Consider the following 13,143-nt stretch of genomic DNA (forward strand, 5'->3'; position numbering starts at 1 on the left):
TCCTCCCATCTAATTTTAAGCCTTTATTCCATCTTGAATCTCACTTTTTCCTACTGAGTCTCCCTCTGGCTCATCTATTTCCAACCTCTTGGCAGCAATGCGCCGGTTTTTAATCCCTCGGGCCCTTAGACGATCACATTAGTCTCATAAAGAAAGAGAAGCTGTATTTTGATCTTCGTACCAGGAGTGTAAACCTGGAGCAACTCAACAGAGTTACTCCAGATTTATGCCAATGCAGCTGAGCTCAGAATCTGGCCTGTGGGATTTCTGCAGCGCTGCCATCGACAGCATGGGAGCAGGGAATGAGAGCTAGGACTCCTGGGTCCTATTCCTGCTTTTACCACTGAGATGTGGAGCAAGCCCCTTTGCTTACCTGTGCCTCAGCTTCTCCAGCTGTGGAACGGGGCTCATGCTCCATGCCTGTGGTGCCTCCGAGAGCGTTGCAGGGATTAATTAGTTAACGCTTGCCCAGTGCTTTGAGAATATGCTATGTCAGTGCTGAGTACTGTTGTTGTTTGGCAAAGGTCCAGCTAAAGCCACAAAACTGACAAGCTGAGTGAAAGGGCTTTTAAGTTTTTGCAGCCGGTGACTTGCTGGCAGCTCCTGGGAAAGTCCAGTGTCTCTGGCCCACTACCCGGAGCTTGCACTTGAAACCGGCTCACTTGAGTCATTCAGAGGCGGCGGTGCAGGCTGTCTGTACATTAGTCCCCTGGGAGCCCCCGCTCTTCGCACGTCCAGCAGCATGGCGTACCTCGCCGCGGACGGAGAGCACTCCCTGCACGTCAAAGCCCGGCTTAGACGCCTGGAGGCTGTGATCCACCATGCCGGCCGCCAAGCCAAACACACATTCTTGACATATTTTTCACTTTCTTTTCAGCCAAGAAATTCACATTTCATGGGAGGTTAAACTGAGCCCCGGCAGTAGCTGAGCGACGGCAAGTTTCCAAGGTATGGCCAGCTGACAAGGCGGGATTTGGGGCTAGCTCTGCAATCCAGACATTCTGCTCTTTATCCTCTGACAGGCTGCAGTGATGCCTCTCCTCCCCGCTCGCTCCCTCCGTGTGCTGGTTCCATGATGTCCCAGCAAACAGACCCCCCCCCCAGCACACGGCCTGCCCCCCCCTGCTGATGACCTTTGTTACCACTTTAACTGGAGTCACCAGCTCCCTGGCGGGCTCAGGAGTTTCACGCTAAGCTGCAGCCTAGCAAGAAGAGACAGAAACTTTGCACAGTTCCTGGCTTTGAGAAAGGGCCAGTTGACAAGAGGAAGTGATTTTTCACAGCCCCAGCCAAAGACTTGGCTTCAGAGACTTCTATTTAACCTGCCGGAGGATCATTTAAATCTTTAAGCCGCTGGTTAAAGAGCCTTCTGTATATTCACGGTAGACAAAATAGAAGTGTTTTCATCACCACCCCTCTTTCTCACGGAGCTCATTTAAAACTAATAAACAAGGCTGGGGGGAGACGGGATGGGGGTGAGTCCGGAGGCTGCTTTTCTAACTGTAGCCGAATTCTTCCTGCACTACAGGGCTGGGCTCTCGTTTATACCCCTCTCCCGTCTCCGGAGGGGTGCTAGTGGTGGGTGCCACTTCCCTGGATGCAGAGGCAAGCGCTCTGGGACCTGCTGACAAACCATATGGCTTAGCTCAGATTTTCGGCAGTTCTCTTGCCCTCTTCAGTAAATGGGATTTGCCTGAAAAACCCCACAGGATCTTTGTTTTTCATCCACTCCCTCTGGATATTCCTCATCTTGAGCAATTGTGTGTTTTGTGGCTGGAGTTACCGAAAATGAGCAGGTCATCCCCGGTGGCTTGGGCAGTTCTACACGCTCCGATAAGGCTAATCAAACTCAGGATGATTGTGTGTATTATGGTAGCACCTAGAGGCCCTGACCGAGATCAGGGCCCCGGTGCGTTGGGCGCTGTCCAGACCCCAAGTGAGATCAGGGCCCTATTGTGCAGGGAGCTGCATAGACGCCAACCAAAATCAAGTCCCCATGGTGTTGGGAGTTGTACGTACATATAGTGAGAACAGCCCCTGCCTTGTAGAACTTATGGGCTAAATAAACGAAACAAACAGGAAATATTATTAACCCCATTTTACAGCTGGAGAACCGAGTCACGGAGCAATTCAAATGAGGTCATTGCACAAGGTCAAGGGAGTCTGTGACTAAGCCAAAAATTGAATCTAGGCCTCCTGTGTCCCAGCCTAGTGACTTAACCACAATACCATTCATCAGGCTTAAGTTCACTTCGGCAGAAAGGGAGAAATTTTTCCTCTACATGTACATATAATATGGCACAGGGCCGGGGCAGTATGATGGGAACAAGGCGGGAAACTGTCCAAAACTGCAAGAGAAAAACCACAACATGCTTCTTTTTCGGGAAAAATATTTCTCCTCCCCCGAGCCCCTCCACCTTCGCTTCAGAAGCTGCCTGAATATGTTTGCACAACCGTTTGTGACATCATAATCATTTCCACCACAACCAGCTGTGGTACACCTGGAAGATCCTGATTCTGGGCAGCGAATGAGCAGCCGGCGGAATTCTCGACTGGGACTGAATGTAGCTGCATTTTAACACCTGATCACCTGTTGCCCAGAGGCTGCATTGGCAGAAGCAGGAATGGCCTAATTGCTCTTTGTCTATCTCTGTCCCTAGGTAGTAGGATCTTGTGATCTAGCAGCGGAGAGCCTGCTTTCATGCAGGTGGGAATAAAGAATGAGGGAGAGGGAGCGGAAAAATGTACGAAAACCCAGCAGAATGGTTTCTAAATTCCGAGGCGATGTGTAGGCTGGTTTGTTGGACTCTCAGGGCATGTCTGCACTGCAATAAAACACCCGCAGCTGGCCCGGCTCATCTGATTCACGCTGAAGGCCTATAAAATTGGAGTGTAGACATTTGAGCTTGGGCTGGAGCCGAAGCCCGAACGAGACCCAACACGGGAGGAGGGTCCCAGAGCCCAGGGTGCAGCCCCCAAACGTCTACTTTGCTAGTTTTAGCCTCACAGCCTGGGCCGGCTGACCCAGGCCAGCCAGAGGTGTTTGATTGCAGTCTAGACACGCCCTTATACTAGCTTAGACCTGCTTCCAGCTGGGTGCTCAACATGTGCAGGAGTTTGAACTTACCCGCTGAAGAGCTGCCTGGAGGTGTAAGTGAAAGTAGGGGATGGCCCTGCCTTGCCCCTCCTCCCCTGCCGGCGTTGCTTTTCTTGCTGCATTGCTCTCCGTAGGCCCCTGGGTTTGCGAGTGACTTGAGCTCAGACGCGGCAGGCCCAGTTCGTAAGTCGCACGTTGGTAAGGGGGTGTGAGTCCCAGTGAGTCTGAGCGATCTGTGCTGGTATTACATGTGGGCTGGAAGAAGGGGTCAGACTCCCTGAGACTCCGCTCCGAACTTGGTCAAACGCATTAGTGTTTGCCATTAGAAATTGGCAGACGCGCCTTAAAGTCACCCCGTGTTACAGAGCTCCCCGAAAAGGGGCTTTCATCTCAGAAGTGAGACAAAGCTGCGAGCATCTCCAGTAAAGAAAGGGATCCTACTTCCCTGCCTCTGACACCCAGAGCAATGGCACAAGCCACCCAGGAAGTGGGGCCAGACCTGTCTCCATGCGTGTGTGGAGTATTGAATGGAACCCCATGGGGAGTGTGAGTCCCCAGTGGTGGTCATCTTGTGTTCGCCAAGGGGCTGAGAACACGGCCCTTGCGTCGCGGAGCACTCCTCCGAGCCCTGCCACGCAAGGCACACACGGAAATGCTCAGCAGCGTGGGGCCTGCTCACTTCTGAGGGGAGAGAGGAATGGTGCAGGGCGACCAGGTGCTGAGACACTCCGGTGATAAGCGCAGCGTAAATGCACTGATGGCAGGATGGGCCAGCGGGGCTATAGCTGGGAGAAGTGGAGTCAAGCTGAGCTCCAGAAACGTCAGGCTGGGCAATACGGTCAAATGCAGCTTCGATTGGTGTCGCTCCCTTCAGCCAAGCTGCAGCCCAAAAGCCACTTCCTAGGGGGAGAAACAGTGTTAAAGCGAAACAAGGGTAGCAAAGGGAGAGGAGCGTTTCTGAGGTGCAGGCAAAGGAGGAGAGAGGCAGTGAAAGATGAGAGTCGGTGGGGCAGAGAAATACAGGGAGGTTGCTCCAGGCAGAAGGAGCTGCACAGGAGAATGGCTCTCACCAGCACCAGCCAGACTGTTTTCAAATTTAACTCATTTTTTAAATGTAAACATTTAATGTAAAAATGTAAGAATTCTTCCATCAACCTAGCAGTGTTTACATTGGGGTTAGGTCAACCTAGGTCACACAGGGCATGACATTTATCACAACCCTGAGCTATATAGCTAGGTTGCCCTAAGTTTTAGGTGTAGACCAGGTCTTAGAAACAATCCGCTTGTGGTAGTCACCAGAGAAGCAAGAAATGAAATTGACCATAAACAAGAAGTGAAACAGACCAGCCCAGTCCCCGCTGAGGGAAATATAAAAGAGCAAACAAACAGCATAGGTGGTTATAAGCATATTCTTGGAAAATCTTCCCATTTCCATTTCATTCTCTGTTTTCAGTAACACAGGAGGTGATTTTTTTTTCAAGCTGGTTTTTGTCTTGTATCACCAGACACTACAGTACTGAGTGCGAACAGTTGCTTAGAGAGTGTCCCTTTAAAACAAAACACCCAACTTTTTCAAATGTCCCATCAGTAAAATGCTGGAATGACCAATTCCTAAACCGTGTTCCTGCCGGGCTCATCTGTCTGTTGCCACCATGCAAACAATCCGCCAACTGCATGTGCAAGGAGAGCTAGTTGCCATTTTCATCCCAAATGCCCCCCCAAGCAAGTGCCCCCCAGGGAGCAGACTGCACATGTTATGCGCTGCGGCCTTCCTGGGCATACAGGACTTCAGCCTCTGGAGGCTCCAATCTCTAGCATCTCGATTAGCTTTTAAAATAAAATCCAAAGGGATTGCAGGAGTGGCTAGAGCACGCTAATGCTTGTTAATATCATGGTAGTGTCTAGAGGTACCCGTGAGATCCAGGACCCAGTGCGCTGGGCACTGTACAGACACATAGGAAGAGACGGTCACTTCCCTTAAGAGTTTACCGTCTAAATCGGTGGTTCTCAGCCTTGCCAAGCTATTGCACCCCTGAAGTCTGAGCCCCACCAGCTGGAGCTGAAGCATGTAACGTAGCTTCGCCAGGCCCCCTGCGGCGTGGGGCCCCAGGCAATTGCCCTCCCTAATTCTGGCCCTGCACTTGCAACCCCCCTAAACCTGTCCCAGGACCCCCTGGGGATTCACAACCCCCAGGTTGACAAACACTGATCTGGATGAGTTGACGTACCCCCTGGAAGACCTCTGTGTACCCCTAGACCTAACTAGACAAGACAGGCAAAGGATGTATTATTCTATTGTACAGATGGGAAACTGAGGCACAGAAAGACCTAAGTGACTTGCCCAAGGTCACACAGGAAGATTGAGCTAGAAATTAAATCCAGCTTTCTTGGGTCCCACTCCAGCCGCTTACCCACAAGCCTTCCTCCGAAGCATGGGGCAGGGGTCGCTTGCTGGTGGATTATCTGCTACTTGAAGTCTCTAAATCATGATTTGGAGCATTCAACAGCAGAGTCAAGGGAGAGAATTAGTTCAGGAGTGGGTGGATCGGCTTATGTGGCCTGCATCTTGCAGGAGGTCAGACTAGATGATCATAATGGTCCCTTCTGATCTTGAATTCTATGATTCTATGATTCTATGATTCTATCCTCCTCCTGTGAGAGGGCAGCGTCTCCTCTCGGGTCTCTGGCAAGCACACTGTTTCCATGGTAGCTTTGAACACATCGTTTTTGTGGGTTTTTTCCTTTATTAATAGGACAGTTCCACACGCCACTGGCTTTGTTTATTTTTAAACTGCTGGACCTTTGAGCCACGCTGCCCGGGCAGGAAGTTTGGCAGTTATTTATACTGGCTCCCAGCAATAATGCAACAGTTAATTCAGGCCCTGCGATGCAAATGTTGCAGTTTTTAGGATACACAAGTGAGCCTTTCCTTCAAAAATGGCTCCTTTATGTGGCTAACTGAGCACAACTGTGATAATGTAACTGGCTCTGGCCTTGGTTATTTTCTCTTGGCAAGGAGCCTGTGCAAATTTAAACAGCAGTAAACAGGCTTTACGGAGGGGGCTTGAGTCAGCATAAGTGGCGCATTGTTGTGAACGCGGAATCCATGCATGCCGAAGGGCCGTGTGTTAACTTTGGCTAGTTCAGCAGGGGCAGGAGAGAGAGGGCTCTGGCCGTATCAGTCTGGGATTCATTTTGCTTAGCGGAGTGTGAAACCACAGAGGAATTCTAGAATGGCAGTGTCTGTTGGCAGCACCTGGATTGATAGGCTGGTAGATAAACAGATCAATAGTGAGGAGCAACCCACCTCTGCAGGCCTCGATGAAGCCTCCCACAGCCGCATGGTCGACTGAGTCTCTCGTCCTTGGCGAAGCAAGTCACTGTCTCATGTCTGATTGCTCGGCTGCCCTTTGAAGCAGTCTTAATAGGGTTACTGCTTTGCACCCCTACGGCACCTTCTGTCCTAGGAGCTCAAAGTGCCTCTGAAAAGAATTGCACATGTGACTATGAGTGCACCCCGGGCGCTCTGTCAGCAGGCACAGCTCTCAATGGGAGTCAAAAAGGATCTGGCCCTACAACCCTGTCTCCTTGGCATCAGCCCCGAACAAGGCTGCTGAGGCCCTCCACCATTCCCTGGGAAGACTGGGCATGATCTTAGGTTTCTTCCACTTGGCAGGATTGTTCTCTAATGCGACGAGCTGGAGAAGATGTTGTGGGGTGTTTCCCCCTCCCCACGAGTTCTATGCACACCTGCAGGCTGCAGGGCTAGGCTGAGCGGGGATTGAGCTTGCAGATTTTTGTCCTCAAATGCATTTGGGGAGGTCAAAGTGCCGCTGCTGATTCACATATATCCCCAGGTGGTAAATATCCTGGGAAGACTCCTGGCCTCAACTGCTCTTACACCCTGGATTCTGAGCCACGCGTGGGATCTTGGCGACAGGGGGATTGAATTCTAGAGGACAAGCTCTGCTCCTCTTGGGGGCAGCCTGGATGTATCCAGGGCAGGATTTGGTCACAGGAGGGCAGGAGTACTGAGGGACAGACCTGGTTTGTGCTGAAAGGTGATGGGAGTTGGTGATCATAGAAGATTAGGGTTGGAAGAGACCTCAGGAGGTCAGCTAGTCCAACCCCCTGCTCAAAGCAGGACCAACTCCTGTGAGGGGGGTGCCTACCCTGCAATCACAGGGGTGACTGCAGCCTATGTGGACATACCCGAGCTAGCTTTGACTGAGGTAGCTCACTAAAAATAGCAGTGAAGCCACAGCAGCACAGGCTAGCTGTGCCAGTACAAACCCACCCGACCCTCTGCTGCCAGCCTGTTCCACTGCTTATAGCGCTGCAGCGTCACTGCTGTTTTTAGCAAGGTAGATCAATGAGAGCTGACTTGGGTCTGCCTATACGGGCTGCAATCTGCCTCCCGAATGCAGCGCTGACGTTCCCGGGGTCACACCTCTGTATCATGCGTATTATTAATTTGCACTGTGATGGCACTTCAGAGTCTCTGCCATTGGGCTAGCAGCTGTATGTGCAAAACCTCTTCCTCTTCCTTTATGAAAGAGTCCCTGTTGAACTAAACAGGGATAAAGCCAATAGAAATGACTCCAAAAACCCTATCAGAATTGAAATTCCCTCCAGGAGGGTGTGTTGACCCACAGAACAAATAGAATTCTGTCCTAGGATTATTTATAATTCATAGATTTTAAGAGCGGAAGGGACCACTCTGATCAACTAGGCTGACCTCGTGCATAACATAGGCCGTAGAACTTCACCCAGTGATTCTTGTATCTAGCCCATCAGTTTTGGTTGAGTTTGGAGTATATCCTATAGAAAGACATCCAATCGCCATTTAAAATCTTCAAGTGATGGAGTGGGTGTACCTGTTCTGAGGGTCAGTTACCCTCACTGTGCGCCCTTATCTCAGGTTGTTTCAGTTAAACTAACTACTATGGTCTAAAGGTGCTGCAGAAGTTCTCCCTTTCTATTCAGATCTCTTCCATACAGGATCGTCTATTCAGTGCCATATAGGAGAAAGCTACATGATTCAGTGGCGTATAGGAATCCTGTCAAGTCAAATCAAAAGATTTTAAACATCTAATCTCCTCACCCATGTTACAATTACATCTTGGGTTATTAAACATGAAAGAACATTAATCAGCTACTTTACTTTTCAGTAATTTTTGGTTTCTTTTTGTTCCCTTGGCCAATGACTGTAAACTGATCAATTCCACTACTGCCCTCCTCCCATCCTCAGCCAGTTTCTCATCAGTTTCCCTTTAGAGATTCCATGCAGTATTCCAATGCTGCAATGTTTGGAAAGCCTGCAGAGGAATGTTTATTTTTAAAAACATTGCTTTCAGTGGGATTTAAAAAGAAAGACGTGGAAAGAAAGATGTTGAAATGACTGTGCGCTTTTGTTTTTACAACACTTAAATTTGGGGCCCACTTGAGCTGACAGTTTCCTTTTTAAAAAATTGTGTTTGATTCTTGTTTCACATTTGGTGGCTTGAAAGTCTGTATTGTGTATCATCCGGTGAATTCTTTACTCATTTTTGCGGATCTCATATACTCAACTAAAGGGTAGGAGGTGGCCCTAAAACCTTAAAAACTCTACTGGGAAATTGGCCCTTCATGACGGTGCGAAAAGATGACAGAGGAGAGAGATTGCTGCCAAAGCCAAAGCCTGGTTTCAGATACCTGGGCAAGGAGCAAGCTCTGACATATAAGCACGTAGCCTTGCCAGACACCTGTCTTATATGCCATCATGCTGTCCCCAAGTCTGAAGGATACGCAGCAGAATAAAGGGGCCTATACAAGTCAAGAAAACCTGGAAACCCAGAGTAACTCCTAATGAAATGCTTACCCAGTTAAACTCAAATCAGGAGACATTCCTAGAACCATCACAAGGCTGCCATAGAGACAGAAGCCCTCTTCTGGCTAGTTGGTGTAATTGCACGTAGACATGAAAGATGCTGATGTGAACCTCTACATGTTGCCAGTTGGCTAGTTGGTTGATTGATTGGCTGGTCTTTCTGGGAAAAAGCTTTAGTCACATGTCACGGCCCTTCCACTGCAAACAAACACTTGAAATGTAGTTGGATTCATTCTGGGCTCCCTTTCCAAGAGACTGTTTGGGAGGACGGATGAATCAAATCTGTGGGGGCGAGGGAGGTGGGCTCATTGATTGCAGGCTAAAGGAAACAAATGGAAACCCTTCAAAAATATAAAAGGGGTGAAACTGCAACCCTCAGTTCGAAGCTTTGGGAATCCAAAGTAGCCTAATTAGCTGTTCTCCCTGGCAAATATAACGGGCCTTGCCACTCAGAAGCGATCAGTGATCTTTATTATTATATATTATTTAGACAGTACTAGGCTCCTTCCAGGCACATCTAAAGACGCAGTCTCTGCTGCACTGAGTGTAAGTCTGCAGGAGAAAGGAGTGAAGACTGCCCCAGTCCATATTACAAACGCTCACTGCCTTGTGCTTCGCTCGCCACCTGACCAAGGCCAGATCTACGCTACGAGCTTCAGCCAACATAGCTTGTCAGCCAGGGGTGTGATGAGATGTCGTCCGGAGTGACGTAGCTGTGCCGGCAGACTCCCCTTGTGCAGATGCAGTGGGTTCATGGTGGGTGGCTTTACAATCCACGTCCCACCGGTCTAGCTGTGTCCTCACAAGAGGTGCTTTGCCAGTATAATGAGAGCCCCGTGTTTTTTGCAAATACAAAATAACTCTAAATAAAACTCCAAAGGATGCGTAAAATAACATAAAATGAGACGCTCACCCCACAGTGGCATCTGATGCTGCTCCTGTCCCACGGGGCTGGGCCTATCTCCCTATTCTGGCTTTGCGACCTGGTGCACAGAGCCACGGCGCCGCTCACTCAGATGTGTCCTGAGAGAGGGGTGGCCAGGCTAAACCGGAGCAGTGCTGTGTCCCTGGGCACCAGGTCTCAACACCCAGCATGGGGGACTGGCCCCAGGTCCATGGGACAGGAGCTACTGCTGTGGGGTGAGTGCAGGGTGGGCTCACCCCCAGGGGCAGGATAAAATGAACTAAAGAGACTGTCATGGGACTGTAAGTATAGTGGGCAGGAATTCCCATCCCAGTAAAGCACTCCGAGTACAGACATAGGCTAAGGGCTGGTCGATAGTATGGGGGGGGATCGAACTAAGATACCCAACTTCAGCTACACTATTCGCGTAGCTGAAGTCGAAGTATCTGAGTTCGGTTTACCTGGCCGTCCTCACGGCGGCGAGTCGACTGCCGCGGCTCCCCCTTGGACGCTGCTTACTCCTCCTGCCGAGGTGGAGTACGGGCGTCGATTCGCGGATCGATTTATCGCGTCTAGACGAGACGCGATAAATCGATCCCCGATAGATCAATTACTACCCGCAGATCCGGCGGGTAGTATATACGTACCCTTAGACTCTTCATGCCCCCGAGTGACATGGGGAAGTCTGTAGTGTAGACCTGGCCTTAAGAGAGTCTTGGTGCTGGTTTTTCAGTTCACTGGGTGTTTTGCTTTGTTTGGGGTTTTTTGCCTTCCTCTGGCATCAGGAATTGGCGCCTGCATGGGACAGGATACTGGCCATGCCGGTCCAAAGCTCTGATCTGGCTTGGCAAATCCTCTGTTCCAAAATGGATCGGTCTCTAATCAGGCGCTTATCCCTTTGCAACCATCTCATACCTGGTCCTTGCTAGGAGACCACAGGGCTACCCTGCTTCAGCGATCTCCATCAGACCAAAGACATATCTTTGCTCAGCACATATCATAACTTCATGGCCTTTGTCCCCTGAGCATGGTGAGATGCCCTCTGGGCCATCTGTGGTGGCCCCAGACACGTTTCCTGGTTGTGGGATTGTTTTTTAATCTGTTACCTTATCCAAATATCTCTGACCACATCTTTTGGTGATTCTCATGCTGCCTGTGCCTGTGACAGACAGTAACCTCGCGTTGTGGTTTCCTAGGCCTGGAGGACATAACTTTATTTAGCTACCTAGTTCTCAAAATATATATCCTGTATGTGTCTGTCTGGGTGTATCCCAAATTTTCACCCCACGTGCACCCTCTTTAGAAGATTTGGGCCAAGATTCCCAGGATCCTGCCTATGGTGTGTTTGACAATTGAGTTGAGAAGACAAACCCGAGTTACGCTTGTAGCTCTTTATCTCAAGTGAATTACCAGGTCACTTGAGGCAGTAAACACCTTTTTAAAGGTGTGTGTGGACACTGCCCAAGTGTTGGCTTTTTTTAAACCATGTTACGCTAATTGCACTGAGCTAAATTGATTGATTGATTTTTTTACCCATGGCGCAAGTGATTCTGCCAGTCGCAGCAGTGTAAATGCAGAATTGCAGGCTTGATTCCCTCCCACCTTGGACTTTGTGCATCCAAGCACAGAGCGTGGAACAGGCCACCAATCACAATCCTCCGCTCGCCGTGCCACACCCACTCCTGACAGGTGTAACCAAGGACACAAGGTGTGATGCGGGGGAGTTGCTCTGGATTTACATGGGGTTAACTCAGGCTATGTGGCTTGTATTATTCAGTCAGTTTCAGAGGTTCAGTCTTGCTAATTAAGAACCTCCTTTCCTACTTGAAGCGCTTGTGTGTGCGGGGAGCCACTGTAGGAACTGAATTCCTTCTGCACTGAATGCGCGGGGATTCCCAGCTGTAGGGATGACTGTTTAAGGATACATCTCGATAGCGAGCAGAGACCCATGGCAGTGAATCTCAAAGCCTGGGTCTACAGCGTACTTGGGGCAGCTAGCCCCTCCCACCACTCGTGCCACCATGGCTGTCCTGCTATTTTTAGCACACTAGTTCAGCCAGAGCTAGCACGGGTATGTCTCCGGGAGCTGGAAATTACAAGCTCCAGTGCAGACATGCCTTAAGTTGAGCTTTAGGACTGAGCCAGCACCTGCAAGCCATGGGGGGCATTTGTGCCCCGCCCCCAGCTACATCAGGCACAGAGGGCTGATCCAGTGGATTTTAGCGTGTAAGCTCTTTGGGGCAGGAACTGTTCTTTATGACACGTTTAGACGGTGTCCAGCCCAAAGGGGCCCTGTCTGGCTGTGGTCGCTAGGCACTACCGCAGCGTCAATGTGATAGCAGAAGCGTGAATAAAGCCCTGACGTAAAGCTCTCCAGAAATCTGCCGACCAGCGAGTCACCGAAAGCAGCGCTTGGACTCAGGAAGGAATTATCGAGACCATAGTTTGCCTGCAACGGTAATCGACACCCCCAGAGCCTTGCCAACCTCTCTTGCTTTCCTAGAGATTTCTCCAGCAGGTGAAGCAGAGCCCTGGGCAGGTTGGTCATTGTGACACAGAACGTTTCATCCTAGATGTTTATTTTGACTTGTCCGGCGATAAGAGATTTTTTTTCTCCCTTGTAACATTGCGTACCAGCCTCACTAGCTCTCCTAAGCTAAGCAAGGTCAGAGCTGGCCAGGGCTTGCATGGGAGAGCACCATGGTAAAGCCGGGGGTGCTGCTTCAAGTGCGTTTCACTCTGAGTCAGTATGAACCCAGTGTCCCAGCGTGATGCCAGGGGCCACTGTGCTGCTGGCAGGATCATTTGTCCTATGAGATGTTACTTGGGGTAATTAAAAATCCCGGGGTGCTTTTTTGCAAGAGCAGGGATGATAAAGGGTGGCCAAATTTCAATTGTCTCATTTCCGCTTTCAGCCTCAGTGGGTTACAGCATTCTTTCCTTCATGGCCTGTGTTGTTAAGTGTTGCTGTGTGCTGTTGACCTATTGTGTTCCACCCCACAAGTGGCTGCATTTCATAGACTGATAGACTTGAAGTCCAGAAGGGACCCTCATGATCCACTAGTCTAGCGTTTCTTGACCTTTCTGATACCAGGGACTGGCTTGCTGCCTTCCTAAACTGTGTCAGGGAGATCTCAGGGACCGGCACCAGTCCACAGGCCGGTTGTTGAGAAACACTGATTTAGTCCACGGTGGGTGAAACGATTTTGGTACAAAGCACAACATACAGTTGGTAAAGTGTTGTAAAGAGGATGCTCTAGAAGAAATGGCCCA

Source organism: Mauremys mutica, chromosome 14 (genome assembly GCF_020497125.1).
Source record: "Mauremys mutica isolate MM-2020 ecotype Southern chromosome 14, ASM2049712v1, whole genome shotgun sequence".
In the NCBI taxonomy this organism is placed as follows: domain Eukaryota; kingdom Metazoa; phylum Chordata; order Testudines; family Geoemydidae; genus Mauremys; species Mauremys mutica.